The following is a 19,262-nucleotide window of genomic DNA, read 5'->3' as shown; positions in this document are numbered from 1 at the left end:
CTCGGTTCAGACATCACGGTTTGGTACGAGTTCGGTACAATGGAGGGAAAAGCAAAACTAAAATGCAGAAGGCAATTTTTTTTTTCTTCTATTGTAGGGTGACCAGACGTCCCTGGTTTCCGGGGACAGTCCCCGGTTTCGGTGACCTGTCCCCGGCTGGAGCTGTCCCCGGAAATGTCTGCAAAGTCGGTCTACAAACTACAACACCGAAAAGAGATACAACAAAAATATTTATTAATTTAATGATTAAATAAGGTAGTGTCTCCAAACTTACCTCAATTATAACTTGTCTCCTGCTAGTTGTACTACAGCACTTACTTTTCAAAAATAGGCATATGCCTAATTTTGGGGAATATTTTTTGCCAAAAAAATGTAATATGTCAAAATTACAGAGTCATGTCTCCAAAACTACTCCACACATAGAAGACCCCCTGCTGGTTGTACTACAGCACTTACCTTTCAAAAAATAAGCATCTTCATAATTTTGGGCAATATTTTTTTGCCAAAAACATTTAATATTTGAATAATTAAATAGAGTTGTGTCTCTAAACTTCCCTCACATATACTTAGTATTCTGCTGGTTATACTACATCACTTACTTTTCAAAAATAGGCATATGCATAATTTGGGGGAGTATTTTTTGCCATCATTTTTTTTTATATATATATATGTCATAATTACAAAGAGGCATGTCTCCAAAACTACTCCACACATAGAACACCTCCTGGTTGTTGTCTGAATTTCTTTTCAAAGTGCACCAGATTGAGGCATTTAAACGTTAAAATAGACAACATTTTCTAACAGGGGAGCATCCCCATGGACCCCCCCTAGGGGGGCTTGTGCCCCTGTGCAGCTCTAGGTCTAGTGACGCCCCTGGGGCAGTGTCCCCGTTTTAAGTTTACAAAGATAAAAACATTACCTGTTTTGGAGGTATTTACACTTCTGAGCTGAAAATGTCCCCGGATTTTGTCTCAGAAATCTGGTCACCTTATTCTATTGTGCATGTCTCAGGCTGTACCACCTAGTGTCATACAGTCTCTCCCCTGAGCTAGCTGCAACAGCCTGAAGTGTGTAAAGTTAGATGTAAACAGTAAGTACCCCAAATCATCTCCAGACTCCATCTGTAACTTGTAAACAAAATAAGACAATCAGCTATAAAATACAGCATCTCTGTTCTCTGCAAAGACAAACTAAATTACCTAATTAATGCAACTTTCTCACGACGTCTCCCGGCCATTTTTCACCGCAGAAAGCTGCTCCCTGCCTGGCTAAAGCTAATATAGTTAGCCTAAAGAAACAAGGCGTCTGTCCCAACTCACGTTACGTTTCGGAGCCGCGACGCTGGAAAAGTACCACTAATCTGCAACAGCAGTCTTATCCACCACTCTCTCGCCTGTACTACTGGAACTGACTGGTCCTCTAACTGTTGTGGGTCGGCACCACTCACCATACTTGTCCTTAGTGCTGCTATCTCTGACTCACTAAAACTGCATACATAGGCAGAGATCGGCTACATAGGCAGCGCGCCAATCAGCTTCAGAGCTAAAGCGGGGCTACAGATTAGATGTCCCTAAAGAACCCGTGTATCTAACCGTAGTTCCGCATTACATTAATTAATTTGCATGCGAGTTTTATTTATTTTTATACTGTGTATTCTCCATGTAAATTCATGCACCGAACCGTGACGCCCGTACTGTTTCGGTTCAATACGAATACATGTACCATTCCACCCCTAGTCTAGTCCTCTGGATCTGAGACCCTCACAACAGGTTGAATGTGTAACCACTTTAGAGTAGATACTACAGTGGCCGACAGGGGCAAACGCCCTGCAAGTTAAGAAAACACATGCAAATAGACAAAACACAAGCAAATTAAGAAAACAACTTCATTCATTTGACAACATATGTGCAGCATTCAGCAAACGCACTGCAAATACCACAACACAACCAAATACATAAACGCACTGCAAATAAAAAACGATGCAAAAAGAAAAGCACGCAAACCCCGAAAAAAGAAGCGATGCAAAAAGAAAAACAACTTCATTAATTTGACAACACATGCGCAGCATTCAGCAAACGCACTGCAAATACAACAACACAACCAAATACATAAACGCACTGCAAATATGAAACGATGCAAAAAGAAAAGCACGCAAACCCAGAAAACAAATGCAACAAAAAAACGCAGCATCCAGATTACACAACGGAAGTTCTCCAGACCTCTAGGGGGAGCAGCTAGTGGAACAGCTGGATTTTCGACCGTTATTAACCAATATTAAATTCATATTATTATTATTATTATTATTAATAACATAATATATTATTAATATACAGTCTATGCTCCCGTCTCATGCCATCCCGGCTGGTGCCGTCCCCGAGCTTCGGCTTTTCAAAATAAAAGCTCGCGTCTGGTCCGCTATGTCTTTGTACTTTGGTGTGTTGGATGTTTGTGAACTAAACAGAATGGCAATCATACTAATGAATACAATAACTTTTTCAGCAGATGTCTTACTTACTACACGTTGGAGTTAGCAAAGCAGTTTGTGTTTATATGTGCGAACGGGATTTATTCAGATTGATAAATCCCACGGTAAATTGGCTGGTTTACTAACAGGGAGGGACTAGAAATCCTGTCTGTTTTTTGTATTTCAAGAGCGAATTGCTCCACAATATGAATACAGATTGATCACTTATTTTGTTGGTAACCGTTGTTGTATAATCACAATATTACACTTGAGGAGGCCTACACTTCTGTAATTTCGGACCTCGAAATTAAACCCTCTCATGTGGCTTAAACAAACGTCAACGTTAAACGCTGATGCAGTTTTAAGGGTTTTATCACCACGAGGTTACAGACGTCTCTGCTGACTGAGTATCACCTGTGACCTGAGCCGAGACACACCCACCAATCGAGAGAAAACAGATCTCAAACATAGACTGTAACATATTTACAGTCTATGATCTCACCGTTGCACACCGTTCTGAGATTGAACGCTCTCTCTCTCTCTCTCTCTCTCTCTCTCTCTCTCTCTCTCTCTCTCTCTCTCTCTCTCTCTCTCTCTCTCTCTCTCTCTCTCTCTCTCTCCCTCTCTCCCCGTGGGGTCGAAAATCCAGCTGTTCCACTAGCTGCTCCCCCTAGAGGTCTGGAGAACTTCCGTTGTGTAATCTGGATGCTGCGTTTTTTTTGTTGCATTTGTTTTCTGGGCTTACGTGCTTTTCTTTTTGCATCGTTTCATATTTGCAGTGCGTTTATGTATTTGGTTGTGTTGTTGTATTTGCAGTGCGTTTGCTGAATGCTGCACATTTGTTGTCAAATTAATGAAGTTGTTTTCTTAATTTGCTTGTGTTTTGTCTATTTGCGTGTGTTTTCTTAAACTGCAGGGCGTCTGCCCCTGTCGGCCACCGTAAGATACAGATAAAAGTCACAGTAAAATAAAAAGGACTAAGAAATGTGCTGAAATGTCTGAAAGAAGATCCCTGAATAGACGTATATACACACAGAGGCTAATTTGAGAAGATTTTGTTGAGGCAGCCATGCTGTCCAAACATGATTAAAGCTAGGGAGTGTAATAGTAATCTCAAATTATGATACTTCTGACAAATAAAGTAATTCTAATAAGTAAAAATAATAATATAATGAAACGGTTTCATTGAAACCAATAAAATATTAATTACCAAGATTGAGCCATGCTGGCTGTTCTGTGTCTTTAGGCACGATGGTGCTTTGAGCTAAATGCTAACAACAGCATGCTAAGTTAAAGTTAAGCAGGTTTAATGTTTGCTATGTGTACTTCTTAGTTTAGCGTTATAGCATGCTAACATTTAGCCCTAAACACAAAGTACAGCTAAAGCTGATTAATGTTGTTAGTTTTTACAGATATTAGATCATAAATTAAAGTATTGGACACATTTACATTTTGACCTGAATATGATGCTACAGTCAAAGTAAAGACGATCACTAAAGTTGTTAGTCATCCTGAGGTGCTCATGGATGTGTGTACCAAATCTCATGGCAATCAATCCAAAGTTAAAGAGACATTTCACTAAAAATCATGAATGTCAGCCTCATGGTGGCACTAGAGGAAAAGTCAGGGGATCATCAAAGTCATGTTTGGGAACCATGAATGTCTGTACAAAATGCAATGGCAATCAATCCGATAGTTTTAAGATATTTCAATCTGGACCAAAGTGATTGACTGACCGATGTTGCCATCCATAAAGCTGTGTACATTCAAAAAAAGTCCTCCAGTTCTCTCATTTTGAGTGTCAAGTAGATTATGTTCGACTAACATCACTAACATTTAGGCCCCTATTTTAACGATCTAAGCACACCGCGTGAAGTGCATGGCGCATCCGTTTAGGGCGTGTCCAAATCCACTTGCTAGTTTGACGGCAGAAAAAAGGGTCTGTGCGCCGGGCGCATGGTTCAACAGGGTTGTACTTAGTGTCTTCATTAATCATAGGTGGGTTTTTGGCGTAACATGCAATAAACCAATCAGAGTGTCATCTCTCATTCCCTTTAAAAGCCAGGCGCGTTTGGACCTTGGCGCATTGCTATTATGATGGCGGCTTTGCACTTTAATATTTTTATTTGTAATCTTTTACATGTTTGTGTACTGCTGCGCTTCCCTGTGTATGTGTAACAAGCATAGTGTGCGCGCGCTGTGCATAAGTCTAGGCGCATTTTACTAATTTGCAGTTAAAATAACAATGAAATGCTGCGCTATTGACTTTAGACCAGGTTTTTGTTGGTCACTGGCGTGATCACTTCCCGCTGCCTCAAGATAGCAATACGCCAAGAATGCACCTGAACACACCTCCCTGTAAGACCAGCACGCCCATTGACGCAAAGATGGATGCATTTGCTATTAAAACGACATGTGCGCTGGACGGGAAATTGACAACTGCATCATTCTTAAACTAGCAAAGACACTTGCGTCGGGCTTTGTGCTGCGCCGGGTACAAGATAGGGCCCTTAGTCTTACAGACTTGATGTGTACTGACGGTTATAAACTTGTGTCAATAGATGACATACAGTAAATATTTCTCTCCACAAAACATGAAGTGAGTCTGAGTGAGTAGTGCCACACAGCAAGGATGAAAAAAATTGTTTGGACCTGGGTGTGTATGAAATGTCATTTTGTTTTTCCCCTGTAACCTGCGATTACACACTCCAGAGTGAGGCACTGAACAGGACCTGTTTTCATAAAGACTTTTCCGTAGAGGGGCACTGCACTTTTCCTCTAATACAGTAAGCTTTAAAGATTGTATTTCCCTCTTATTGTGGGACCAGTGCCAGGCATGGTATAGCTCTCTGTGATTTAACGAAGTTTGCTCAGTGTCTGCGCATAGTATGCACACATGTACCCATGCACAAACTTGCAAATATGATCCGTATGTGCATTGAAACATAGTTGCAAGCATAAACACAAGGAGCAGCAGTTTGCAAAGCACTTTGCAAAGCAGTTTTGTTCTCTTTGAAAACCTAATTAGGGTTGTCGAAAAACCGCAGTCACTCTAAGTTGAAAAATACAAGATACAAAAAAGTCACTTTAACCTTTTCAAACTGACAAGCTGTTCCAGCGACACACATTACTTGAAAGGATGCCAGCATTTTCTTGCCTTTTTTTTTTTTTTTTTTTAACAAATCTGACATGCTCCAATTTATATGGCATTATAGCTGCTATAATAGAACAAAAAGAGCTCCTGCCATTAAGGAAGGATGGATTTAACACTAGCTTTAAACCTTGGATTAGATCCTTTAATAGATTTTTTTTCCATCTCAAAGCTGCTTAAGGAATGTTTGGGAGGAAAGGAATTTCAATTTCCAGAAATTCAAACCAGCACAAGACATGATACGCTTCCCACTCCTCCCAGCCCCCCGCTGACTGTCTAATAGGCTAGGAGTGATTGACAGGATCGACTCAGGCCTTCTGCCCTCAGACCTTGTTAGGATCTGCATGGGTTTCTGCACATTTCAGTTTTAAATCAGGGTACAGTGGAATGTAGCCCACAGTTCTTCTGGAATTCTGACATATATTTTCATTTTTTAGCTACCGTCCTTTGGCCAACGTACTGCAGCTTTAACAATCAATCTAGGTTTTACCTAGTGGATAAAAGATCAAATCTACCATTATAAGTGTTAAACTCGAGCTGTATTCATAGCCTTTTACCACTGTCTGATTCTTCAACTCTTCCTGTTGTGTGTCTCTATTTTTTTCCATCCCTCAAGTCCTCCTGTTTCCTTGCCTGCTGTTGTCCTGCCTGCAGATGCCAGTCCCAGGAGTGTTAGGGGCTCCACACTCTGTTACCTGCTGACACTAATGTACACTGAAAGTCTCCAGCTGCTACAAGACCCAACAGCTAGCTGCAAAAAGCTTTTCAGGTCCCTCTGTACATCCATTTCTTTCCAACTGAGTGGACAGGGCTGTTATATTCTTCTGTAATGTAGCTTACATGTCGGTGAACTCTTGGAAATTCTCACAATGTGCATGAGTGCATTGGCAAATGTGAATGTTTTCGCTATAGTTTTTGATTTTACAGCACCAATAAGTCATTAAAATAGTTTTAGAAATACCTTTGAGTACATGTGGGGATTTATATGTACATATTTACAAATGAAGCAGTAAGATTTAAGGTTTTTAGTCGTGTGTGTCATGTGAAAAAAAGGCTGTATGCAATACAGCCAAGAAACTAAATACATTGGATGTTGGTTCTTATTATCTGATTACAGTTGATATCAGCTTCCCACATGACACCAAGCAAAATCAGTGTCAAAGTGCAAAACGACTGATTTGTGCTTCCACTTGGGGCAGCTGACAGACTCCTCATTGTCTCTTCATCTCGTCTTCAACTTCCAAGAACACTTGAAAAAAAATAACTTCCACAACAGTTGTAAATATGTCAACACACACAAGTGGTGCTCACAAGCACCAGGGGAAGAGTTGACATTGATCAAAAAGCAGAGAACATTGTTTGTTGCTTGTGCATCAGGCTGATGTTTCGTCACTGTTTGGAATGATTTTGAATGATCTCTGTTTATGAACCCTGTGTCACACAACCCGAGTCGATTCATCCGTATTTTATAAAAGTTGGCTTAAAAAAAGTAATTTTTGTCATCACTGAGATCAATATCAAGTCAAACATTTAACAAAAATCATGACAATCCAGGGATTGTGAGTCAAACAGTGATGAGTTGAAACATGGGCAAAACGTTTTATTTGTAGCTGTACATGTGGAAGTGTGGCCGATGTGATGACAGTCAGACGTTTGCCAGAAGATCATGACTCTTCTACGGCTAGCATCAGCCAATTAAACGTCCACATTACTTGAAAAAAAAATATATATATATATGACGACACATTGTATCCATTCCATCCATTCTTTATGCCACAAAATGTTTCCTTCCCATTACATGTCATTTAGCTGACACTTTTATCCAAAGCAACTTACAATTGCTATATATGTCAGAGGTAACGCGCCTCTGGAGCAACTATGGGTTAAGGGTCTTGCTCAGGGACACACTGGTTGATGTATCACAGTGGGAATTGAACCCAGAGCTCCCACACCAAAGGCATGTGTCATATCCACTGCACCATCACGGCATCACCTTCCTGATAATTGTATTGTGTGTCCTGTAAAAATAGAACTCCCCGAAATGCATTGGCCGATTTGTCTGCTTGTTGCTCTAAATAGCATAGGACATGAAGTGAGACTTTTATTACTACGGAAGTGCTGCCTCTTCAGGGGTAAACACTGAAATATTTTTTAAAGCAGAGCCTATTACACATAACCATTTGTATTTCTAACAATTTGGTGACACACCTAAATGATTTCTCTTGGTTACAAGTGGAGGGAGGCAGCTTCTCCCAGGACATAAACGCACCATAAGTCAGACAAACATAAAACATGACACATTTACTGTAAGACTTTACCTAGCTCAAGCAAGTTTCAAGCATTTGCAAGTTGATTTGCGTACGGAAATAAAAGGGGCACCAATGGCTCTTTTGAAGATAAAAAAACATGTTCAACAGTTTACAACAATATGGTGTGCTTTGGAAAATGATTTGTGATGTATGGCTAAAACATGCGAGAACCCCGGTTTGGTCTTTTAAGAAAAGATAAAGTGATTTTCAATGCACTACATCTTCCTCTGTCCCCAAAACAAATAGTACTAGCTATAAAAAAAAGAGGAAAGTTAGTATTAAATGCATTACATGTTTGCAGAGCAGTGTGTTTGGATTTGGGGAATTCCCTTAATTTTCAGGAATGATAATGCATTATAAAAAGGTCACAGCAAAGCAGTGAATGTGTTGGGTGTATAAAGATTTGCCGTTCATTTCTTTTCACAATGAACACTTGAAATGATAAAAGCATAAAAGCAATTGCAGATGACATGGTAGACAAGTGTTAACCATACTTTGGTGATTGATGATTGAACTAAACTCAAACCAAAGCACTGACAACCAGGAACATCTTTGGCCGATATGGAGAATACATATGAATCAAAACCTAAGTCATACCCTCTAAACTAAACAATTGGAGCCTAATTTGTTAAAGTAGAGCTCAATCAAGTCGGGTCAGAGGTAATGCCATGTACTGTTTGTACCCCCTGCTACTAACTAAATACTTTCAGTCAAAATGCGGTGAAGGAGCTCACATCAATAAGCAGTCCTGGTAATTATAAATGATTGACATGCAGCCAGGTTAATCCAGCAATCCCAGCCTTGCATAAAATGTCCCCCTGAGCTGTTTTGGGTCCTGGCTCCAGTCCACCCTGGCCCTGAACACATGTGGCCTCCAGATGTGGCTGCTGGGACGGATGATGTCAGGCACGTGGATGACTCTGTGAAGAGAAGCACTCAGCACAGATACAGTGGTTAAAACACTGACACAGTCACATCCCTCATGTGTGTTCCCTCAAGGGAATGCTCTATTGGCAAGACCCTATAGTTTTCAAAGAGAAGGAAATGTGGACAGGAAGAGAAAAGACATCAACCCCAGACAGCTGTAAACTGAAGAACTGTACCTTAAGAATCCACTTATAAAATATCACATAATCATACAGATGACATACTTAACCCTGGCTGGAAGATCTTTAAAGTAGGTATGAGTAATTTGTGCTATATGTGCCTGTGCACATGCTCTTACGAAATGATTAAAAATGCCCCAAAAGTTAAATCCTCTGGCTATAAGCTCATTAGTGGTGTAATGACATCAAAGGCTTTAGGAACGTCTGTGGCTTTAGCTCTTGACTAAAAATGACTTTTAAAAAAAATGTTTGGTACTCTACACAGATGTTGAGAAAATAATGAGTAAATAATGGGTAATCTTTTTGCTGTGACAGCCAGACTCAGAGTTAACTCCCAACCCAGTCTCACGGCAGTTTGTGAAATAGTCACGAAATTTAAACTATTGATTTGTGTACACGGACACGTTTTTCTCGTGACTCTCAGCACGTTTCCAAACTAATGTCTTTCAATTGGAAGCATCTTCATGATATGAGCACGTTTTTTTTAACTATAGGTTGCAACTCCCTAAAAAGGCGTGGTTTTTGATGCAGCTTTTCCTGGGTAAACAGGCCTCACTTTTGCTGTATTTGTGCTAACAGTACAATAAACCTATTTCATTGAACTTCACTATCTATTGACCTGTGTATGTTTGACTTGAGTTAAGAAGTAGTGTGGCAGACCTGAGGACATCTGGCTCAGCTGACGGTTTTTCCCACTAGAGAATATGGGTTAAAAATGATCATTCTTAGGCTGATGCATACATTACAGACTAACCCTTTTTTTTAATATATATATATATATATATATACATAGAACAACCAACATTTTAATGTTTAATAGAAGCTAATGATATCTTGTTTCATGATGAAACAACTCATGTAAACGTAGCCGCAAAATAATAGTTGTCCATACCACTCTCCCTGCATGGTTTTATATACAAATTAACATAATAAAATAATTTAAAATTAGAATTTGCATTGCAGTGCTAATGACATTCTGGGTTCATTAAAAACAATCTCTCAAACAAAGCACATGACATCTCCGTGTCTTGAGTTTGAAGATTTCACTTTGTGTAATCATTAGCCTAACAATTATTACATGATTGTCTAATTGTCAATATTTTTTACATTTTCACGGTTTCTTTGTTTAACTGCAATTAATTGCTAACATTAGCTAAGGTCTTAAGGTGTAGGACTGCTAATTGTTGATTTTGTTTAGATGTGCCAAATTATAATTAAAAAAAAGAAGTGATTATTGGTTGGACTTTATATTTTAATTATTATTTCAATTGTTAGTTGTTGGCACTATACACGTTCATAATGGCAATCACATATTTTTAAAAATTTGACTGAAAGAGACAATTATATTGTTAATCACAATGATTTCTGAGACAATTAATTTTACAGCAAAATTTGGAAATGTTACAGCTCTATGTCCAAGTGCCTCTCTTGTCTATTCAGTACCAAGACCTCACTAAAATAGAAGGCAGATAAGAATTGTGTGTTCAAGTGTTTGTGTTAGTACAATATATGCTGGCACTGCCTGTGATCATGGGGGTCAAGGTTTAGCTATTTGGGATGTTAGTGGGACCAAGCATGGTCAGTATCCAAACTCTTCACACTTTTAAAAGGAAACGTTCTTGATAAGTTGATGAATTTGGAGCCAAAACCTCTGAATTGGAAAAGTATGGGCTGCCCTCAGTATATGTACCTGTGGTCTGCCGCAAGGAACGGTCTGCCACCAAGAGAGTTTGTAGATTCAGGGTGACAGGATAGACTTATGGTTAACTCTACCAGACAGAGTGGTTAGAGAAAGACGGCAGTACAGAGAGGAAAGGAAAGGAGCAGTAAAGATACTAATTTAGGATGAGAAATAAAAAAAATTAGTTTTTTGAGAGTGAGTATGATGTCTTGCTGAGCACGCTTTAAAACAGTCTTCACTGCAGCGGTGGAATGTAACTAAGTACATTTACTGAAGTACTGCACTTAAGTACAAATTTGAGGTACTTGTACTTTACTTAAGTCTTTTCTTTTCATGCCACTTTCTACTTCTACTCCGCTACATTTCAGAGAGAAATATTATACGTTTAACTCCACTACATTAATCTGACAGCATTACTTTACAAAGTAAGATTTTTGCACACAAAACACATGTAGTTTATAAAATATGATGTTTTATTATAAATTAAACTATCCAAAAAAAAAAAAATATAGGCCTACATTTACAGTTTTAGTGATTAGGCGAATAAACACAGAACATCCTGACTTTTTTTTTCAGAAGCATCGCTGCATGGGACGCTACGTTACCGTTAGCTAGTAGCTGGATTAAAAACAATGGTTAAAATGCTGACAGCTTACGTTAAGCGGTGTAAAGTGTGACTGTAGTTCCCTGTAGAGGATTCCAACACCGGGACGTAACAGTCTGACCGCAGCTGCCGTTGTCAGAAAAACAACACAGACGGTGCGTTCACTTGAAACTCGCCAGCCTCGTGGTGCATTTTAAGTTATTGTAAAATACACTTTTCCCATCTGGTGCTTGTTTTTGTCGTATACCAGCAATTTACTGGTGAAATAAGTCATTGTAAGTTACTGTTATTACATTATTAATCAATCATTTAATTTTGACCATACGGCCTTAGCAATAAACAAGCCGTTCTTTAATGTCGCCAACTGTCATTTTGGACTCCTTTTTTTATATTATATCCATTATAAGCACCGGTTCAGGCACCGTTTTAAAAGTATCGTTTTAGCACCGGTATCGGAAAAAACCCAAACGATACCCAACCCTAGGTATTAGTACTTTAAAGCCTGGTTCACACGGGACGATTTTAAAATTGTCGGCCGATTTTCCAATCCTGAGAGACCCCACACACGGCGATAAAAAATCACGGGTCTAACAGTTTTAGTCGTACAGCGTGTGGTGCGCAGCACACGGCAAAATCAACACATCACACACGAACCGATTTGACTCCCGAGCATTCCCAGGTCAGACGGGAAATCTCGCAAAATCCCTCGAGATCAAACGTGACTTCAGAGTAAACAATCATGGCGGACGAAGAGGATGCAGTGGCGATAATTTGTAGTTTGTTTTTAACCGAAAAAAAACGTTAACAAAAGAAAAGGCGATGGTCAAAGAAGTGGAGACAATGCGAGCATGGACTATACTTGCTATACTTATCTCCGACATCCACCGGACTTTCTGGTGCGCCATGCCACCTGCTGTTTTGATTTTGTTTCCCGGTGCTTTCCTCGCCGCCTCGTCACCTCGCTTTCTGATTGGCTACACGCCACAGTCCACAGGCTGCGTGCTCGTTTGTCCCCGGGGACACCACACACGAGGAGAAATCGGGCCAAAACAATCCAACATGTTGGATATCCCCGATTTGAGATCGGAGCGGTCCCGACGTCCTTCCGAGCAGACGAGAGCAGTCTTAACACGCCACACATGGCAGGAATATCTGATCAGATTATTTTACCATAATCGGAGCATCCTTAAGCTTGTCGGAAGGGGTGAATCGGGGCTAAAATCCTGCCGTGTGAACCAGGCTTTACTTTAATAAGGGATCTGAATACTTCTTCCACCACTGCTTCACTGTTATATATGCCCTTTGGGCAATGATGAAGGATGATGCAGACAGAGACAACTTAGCTGTCATTCATCCCCAGGATGAGAGCATACAAGACAAAGCTAAGGCTCCTTCCTCTCATTCAGACTTTGGAGTTTGGACAACTGGACAGCACTCTCAAGTCAGAGTTTGCAGCTCTGTTTGATCATTTCGTGCAGTTTTTGCTAACCCTGGAAAGACTCCTCACCACGTGGGTGCATCTATGTTTGAGAGACAGAAGTGCACATATCTCTGATCTCGGCAGCAGTCCCCAGAGAACAGGTTTTCATCTCTATTCCTGATAAATCTCTGAACAAAAACAAGAGATTCTGATATTCTTCAAAGGAGAGAAAAATCTATAACCCGTCTGGGTGGAGCCTTTCATCAATATCGCATGAGGAGCTCACAGTGTTCTCATGTGAAGCTGGCAATGGGGTTTTGTTTTTCTACTGCAGCTCTGACCGCAGAAGGCTGGGTTTTTGTGTGGAGCTGTGGGAATGTGGCAGTAGAAGCTGTAGTGTGGACACTGAAAACAAAAGTAGGTCTTGACAGGTTGAAGGTCCAGCACAATGAAGGGATTGTATGGGTTTGCCCACAGTTGCAGATGTGTTAATAGGCTGAAGCTGGATGGCAGCAGTATAGCAGTAACAGTAACTTCTCCTTTAAAGAAACAGATCAAAGGTTTTAACACTACCTGCCTGTTATGGTCTAAATAATGGATGGATGAATGGGTGGATGAATGAATGGATGGATGGATCAAAGTGATGAGTCTCCTCTGGATCTATCAGGGCCATGTAGTGTTTTACTGGCTACAAGAGACTGAACTACTAACATGGTCTCACTATCACGGTTTCTGAGCAACACGGTCTCACGGAAGTTCATGAAATGGTCATGTTATTTTTAATCAATTGATTCGTGTACAACAACGCGTTTATCTCGTTTTTTTTCGTGGTGGCCAGCAGGAAATGGTAACCATCCATACGGAGGTTGGGTTTAGGAAAAGATTACCGGGGAAAGCAAACGTCACACCCCGGGACACGATCCGCGGTCTCTGGGGGACACGCGACAACAACAGGACGGCTGAGGTTAGGTTTAGGAAAAAAACAACGGAGAACGGGAATACATTACTTTACATTTTCGTGCTGGCCACCACGAATAAAAAGGAGAAAACCGTCCCCGTAAACACAAATCAATAGATTAAATAATGTGACTATTTCACGAACTGCCGTGAGACTGGGTTGCAGTGAGAGATACACACTGCAAAGTTATTTCTTGTGGATTCACATAGTTTTTTTTTGTTTTTTTTCCCCCCGATATTAGTTATTAGTTAAATATTGCCTATTTAACTAATGTTTTAAAACTAATAATAAGAACATACAGTATTTGTGCTCTGCATGACATTGCATTAGACACTAATTGCATGAAACTTATGGCGCTTACCTACTGCTAGTACCAGCTCTACTCGACTTGACTCGGCCGCGGTGCCCCATATTCCATTGCAGATTTAGTACCCCCTCATGCCTGAGGCGAGCGTGGCTGGTCGTCATAGCGATGCCGCAGGAAACTGCCGTGACCTAACGCGACACTCGCACAGAACGTCGAAGGTGTGTTGTTTTTTTACTCTCTGCAAGAAAAAAAAACACCGCTGGCTAAACTATTTAAAAATGGCGGGTTTGTTCAGGACACCCCCGTCTGTCGCTAGCAATGATGACGCAGTGATTAATGACGATTCTCTCCGACCAATCAGTAGTCTTTTCACGTCACCTTTTGGTATCGCCTCAGCTCGCTTGGAACCTCGACGGAGGTGGTACTAAAAAAAGTACCTGTTGGCAGTGAGTAGAGTCGAAGCGAGTCGAGCAGGTACCATGTCATGGAAAAACGTCATTATACAACCATACTGCCGTTGAAATGTTTGGAATCACCTGTTGTATTGATGTTTTTCTTCTTTCCTTCAATAATGACTATTTTAACAAAGATTAAAACATTATAATTTAGACACCAAATGCATTATTTACATTTGAAACAGTTTTGGCCCCAAAAGAAGATAATTGATGATGATGATGATGATGATTAAAACTTCCATTTAGTCGATGTCCCACAGTGTTGCATAACAGTGGAGAATACGGAAACACGGCTGCTGTGATGAAACGGCGAGAGAAAATGTTGCAAACAATCGTGGACCGACTGAATGTGTAAGTAGTCTATAAATAGACATTATGTGACCACGACTCTGAACTGTAACCGTCATAATTATAACATTCAATGAGTTAGGCTACTAATCATTTGCACACATTAACAGTTGTATATTTTGGATTAAAAGTGAGCAGAATGGTTTCAGTTAAGAGAAGTGGTTCGTAAATGTATATTTTTAGATTATCATTTAGTCCGTTTGCTATTGTCTGCCACGCATTTTCTCGCTGTTTTATTATAGCGATTTTGCTTCTTCCCAAATATGCTTTGCTTCCTCGTATATATGGACATAGAAAAGAAAGACGCTGAAAAATTGGACTCCAAAATCTAGATTAAGTGATAAACTCAATGCACACTGTAAACATGACTGTAACAAAGAGTATTCATCTAGTTATTCCCCCCCCAGCTAAATATAAGGTCTAAAACCATTGAGATGTCCTCTCCCTGTTGTTTCATAGTTACCCTCATCCTCATCTATATAGTTACTGGTCCAGTGAATAAGACTATAATTTGGGAGGATTGTGCAATTAGGATAGGTTTTTACGATTGTACAATTCTCTCAAATTATAGTCCCAGTTCACTGGAGAGAACACAAATTGTGTTCTAAGAATGGCAAATGAATGCACATGGAAGAGTAATATACATGAACCTACCAGACTGTTCTAGCTGTTCTATTATTTGCCTTTACCACTTAGTCATTATATCCACATTAATGATGATAATTTATCTAAAAAATAATTGTTAAACTATTTTGTTGAAGCACCAATTGTCAACCCTACAATATTGTCGCAATATTGACATATTTGGTCAATAATATTGTGATATTCTCCATATCGCCCAGCCCTACATGGGATCTTTTATTACTTTCCATGATGCCTGTATCCACACATAAACACATGACATACCTGCTTGCATTACCACACAAGAGTTTGTGAATTTAGTAAATATCTTTCATATCAATTTTATCAAAACTTATAGTCCATGTTTCCTACATCACAAGTCTGCCTCTGCTCTTTTCCTGTTGTCAGCCCTTCAGAGGTCAAGTATTATCTCTCTGTTCAGACTTGGCAGCACTGCTCATCAAGTGCAGCCACACCTGCGTGTCTGTCAGTGTCCTGACCTCTCTGCAGTCCCTCGGGTAGACACAAAGACACACACTGTATGACCCAGCACACACAGAACAAACAACTTTATTCATCTTCACTCGCTCTCCACCTTTTTGTTCTCCTCCTGCTCTTTCACCCACCTCACAGGAGACAGACACCAAAAGAAGGTCATTATCTGTCGGAGTGGTAAATGAGCCATTGCTGACAATGATGAAAATCACAACAAATCTCTCATTACAGGAAGCAACAGTTCAGTGGACAAGTTTGGGTGCCGCAGGCAGAACATTCTGGTTGGTTGACCTGGAACTGATACTTTTCAGGGGCTGGTGAGGATGGAAATCCTTGAGCCTTACAGGAACAAAGTGAGGGAGAGTAGCGTAAAGACGTCTTGTATAGGATTTGTGCTGTGACGGTGAACATTTATGTTCCTTAAGTCTTCCTGCTTCAGGACACTTCCTGGCATAATCTTTATGCTCCGGTACGCACATTGTCATCTTGCAGATTAAGCATGGAAAGAATAACAGCACCTGACCGCACATTACGTACTGTATCACTTTCTTGGTGCAGTCTATTGATTCCTTTAGTGTTATGCCCCATGAGAGAAGAGAGGGGACAGAGTGCATTGGTCCTGTTATGGACGAACAGAGCTTGGTATGTGCAGAATTTGTACAGAGGTTTCTGTGTCTGAGCATGTGGCTTGACCTCACTCTGGGTCTCATCAGGCGTCTCTTGGCCTGAGACGAGGAGGCAGGAGGGGACCGGCGCTTCACCCTGGAGGAAATGAAAGAGGCAAAGGTACCAAGTCCCCGCTGACCTCTACCCCTTTACATTGTCACTCAGAATGACTTTAGAGAACCTGCCTACAACTTGTGTGTCTGTCAAAGGGGCCCCCTCTGCATGTTTTAAATACTTAACAGTCGCTCATTTACAAAGGCATACAGATGAACTGGATGGGAGGAACGAGTCTGCTGTCTATCAAAATGAACATTTCCTCTCTCAGTTTGACACATGACAAAGTAACCTGTGTAATACAAAACAGGCCCCATAGCCTTTTCAAACCATCAGCTATTGAAGCTGTTTGGATTTAACAGTCATATATAAAAACACACCTTCACTAGCACATGTCCCCTAAACACCCAGGAATGGAACTGTACTGCAAAGCGATTTTGACATAGTGGCCAAACTGGGTATTGTAACTTTCCACGTTCATCACATGACGCACGCTGGCCCTAAAAACATATTTTTTCTCAAACACAAAACGGCCAGTAGCTGTTAAAGTTGAAATCTCGAACATCTCTGTTTGCGTTCTCTTTGGCGATATCAGGTAATTCCCAGAGATCCAAACCATCAGTTGGCAGTTGGCACCGGGGCTGTTTACTCGCAATGTTAGCAGAGACTGAAAAAAAGCAGTACGCCGCTTCACACACAAGCTAGTCGAAGAGCAAATCTAATGTTACTAAATGTGCGCCGCTTGTAATATTTCCTGGGAATGTCGCCTCTGACACCTAGTTCGTAATACTGCAAATGCAAGGGCATTCGTCAGTAGGCCATAGGCTCAATCACCATTGTGTTACCTCATCTGCAGATAGATAATGATTCAACAGACATTTATTTGAATGAAAATCTTAGAGGTTATTACTTTAAGAGGCACAATGCTGAGCAAAGACCTTTAAAAGTTAGCTTGGGTCTTGTCTTGGGCGGAGTGAAGCACGATTATAAACATCCCGTATGTGTAACATAGTCCGTTACGTTAAGTAAATATACTGTAAATGGTTCCTGTTCGTTGCCATAGGGTTAGGGTGGTGCAAACAGGGTATAAAATGAGCCAATGGTCTTGCTGTGTGTGTCCCTGAGTAAACATAGAGTCATTAGCCACTATGTCTCCTCTGCACAGCCATGGCCACTTGACCCTCATAAAAGTGATGAACAGTGTGTCTCGAGATGCTTACCTGTGTTAACACTCGTAAGGTTAGACTTTCACCTTATAGAGCACCTTTTACTATTGGCTCACCTCAGATTGACAAAGACATACAATAACTTCTCAAACTCACATGACCTGTCTCTCGGTGCCTCCTCGAATCAGTATTTAAAAGCTCTCCTGCCGTCTTAGACTCATGAATGGGTTTTAAGACGTCTCGGGGCAGAACGGCCCATCGCGCAGTAAACATATGACATTGGTTAATGCACAGCCAGGATAGTTTCATGGGGTTCAATGTAATGCTACACCACAAGTTGGAGGGCATTAACTGCTTGTGTGACTTTAATGGAAACGAGGGAGAGAGGAGCCTCCACCTTCGAGCCTTCAGTTCTCCAGTGTGTTGGCTAACAAGTCATTTCAAACATTTTCCTTCCTTCCTCACAAAAGACATACATTTCCCCTCTGTGTCTATTAACAATGACTTTTATAGATTATAGTTGTCAGGTCATTCATTGGTTTACATATTGTGTAGCCTCAGTTTTCTTGCTTTATCGTCTGTCATGCAGTATGGAGGTATGTGGTTAATGTATACCACAATAGTTTAATTGACCGTTAGCCCTGATCCCATTAGTTACTGTTGCTATGCCTCAAGCTTTCCATTCTCACAAAGCAAATATGCAGTTTACAATGATAATGATGGTAGATTTACCACTCGATATTATTTCTGAAACAATGGTTCCTTTATCTACCTCCGTCTGAGGTAGATAAAAGCAGGGTGTCGCTGGTAGATTTGATCAGCCATAGCTAGCTAACTGATGTTAGCTTCAAGCGTTGGTTTAAAACTTTGCCTTCAACTGACTCATACACTAGAGTGTACGGAAGCTTAATGCAAATATCTTTTTCTTAAGTGAACACATTACGCTGCTGTGTGAATGAGTCTAAGCCTGTAAAAGAGTCTTAAGAACTTGATGCCTACTGTACATCATGTTATGCAAAAAGACTGATGCAATAGGTACATATCCCTACAAGTCAGTCCAGGGTAAAGACAGTTAGGCCTAATGTTATATTAGTATTAGTATTATAAGTGAAAATTTCATTAGAATTCTTATAAACTTTGGGTGCCTGGTTAGCTCACCTGGTAGAGCAGGCACCCATATATAGAGGTTTACTCTTCAACGCTGTGGCCGTGGGTTCGACTCTGACCTGCGGCCCCTTGCTGCGTGTCATTCCCCTTCTCTCTCCCCTTTCAAGGCTAAGCTGTCCTATCCAAATAAAGGCCTAAAATGCCCAAAAATAATCTTAAAAAAAAAGAATTCTTATAGATTTTATATTATGCTTCTTCGCTTCTTCACTGATCTATTGGTCTATTCAGTATCACTGGAGAAAAAAAAATATCCAAGTGGTTTTAGGATTGTTAATCTGCTTTCACGTCAA

Source organism: Sander lucioperca, chromosome 6 (genome assembly GCF_008315115.2).
Source record: "Sander lucioperca isolate FBNREF2018 chromosome 6, SLUC_FBN_1.2, whole genome shotgun sequence".
NCBI classification, from domain to species: Eukaryota; Metazoa; Chordata; class Actinopteri; order Perciformes; family Percidae; genus Sander; species Sander lucioperca.
This window is presented reverse-complemented; position numbering follows the sequence as displayed.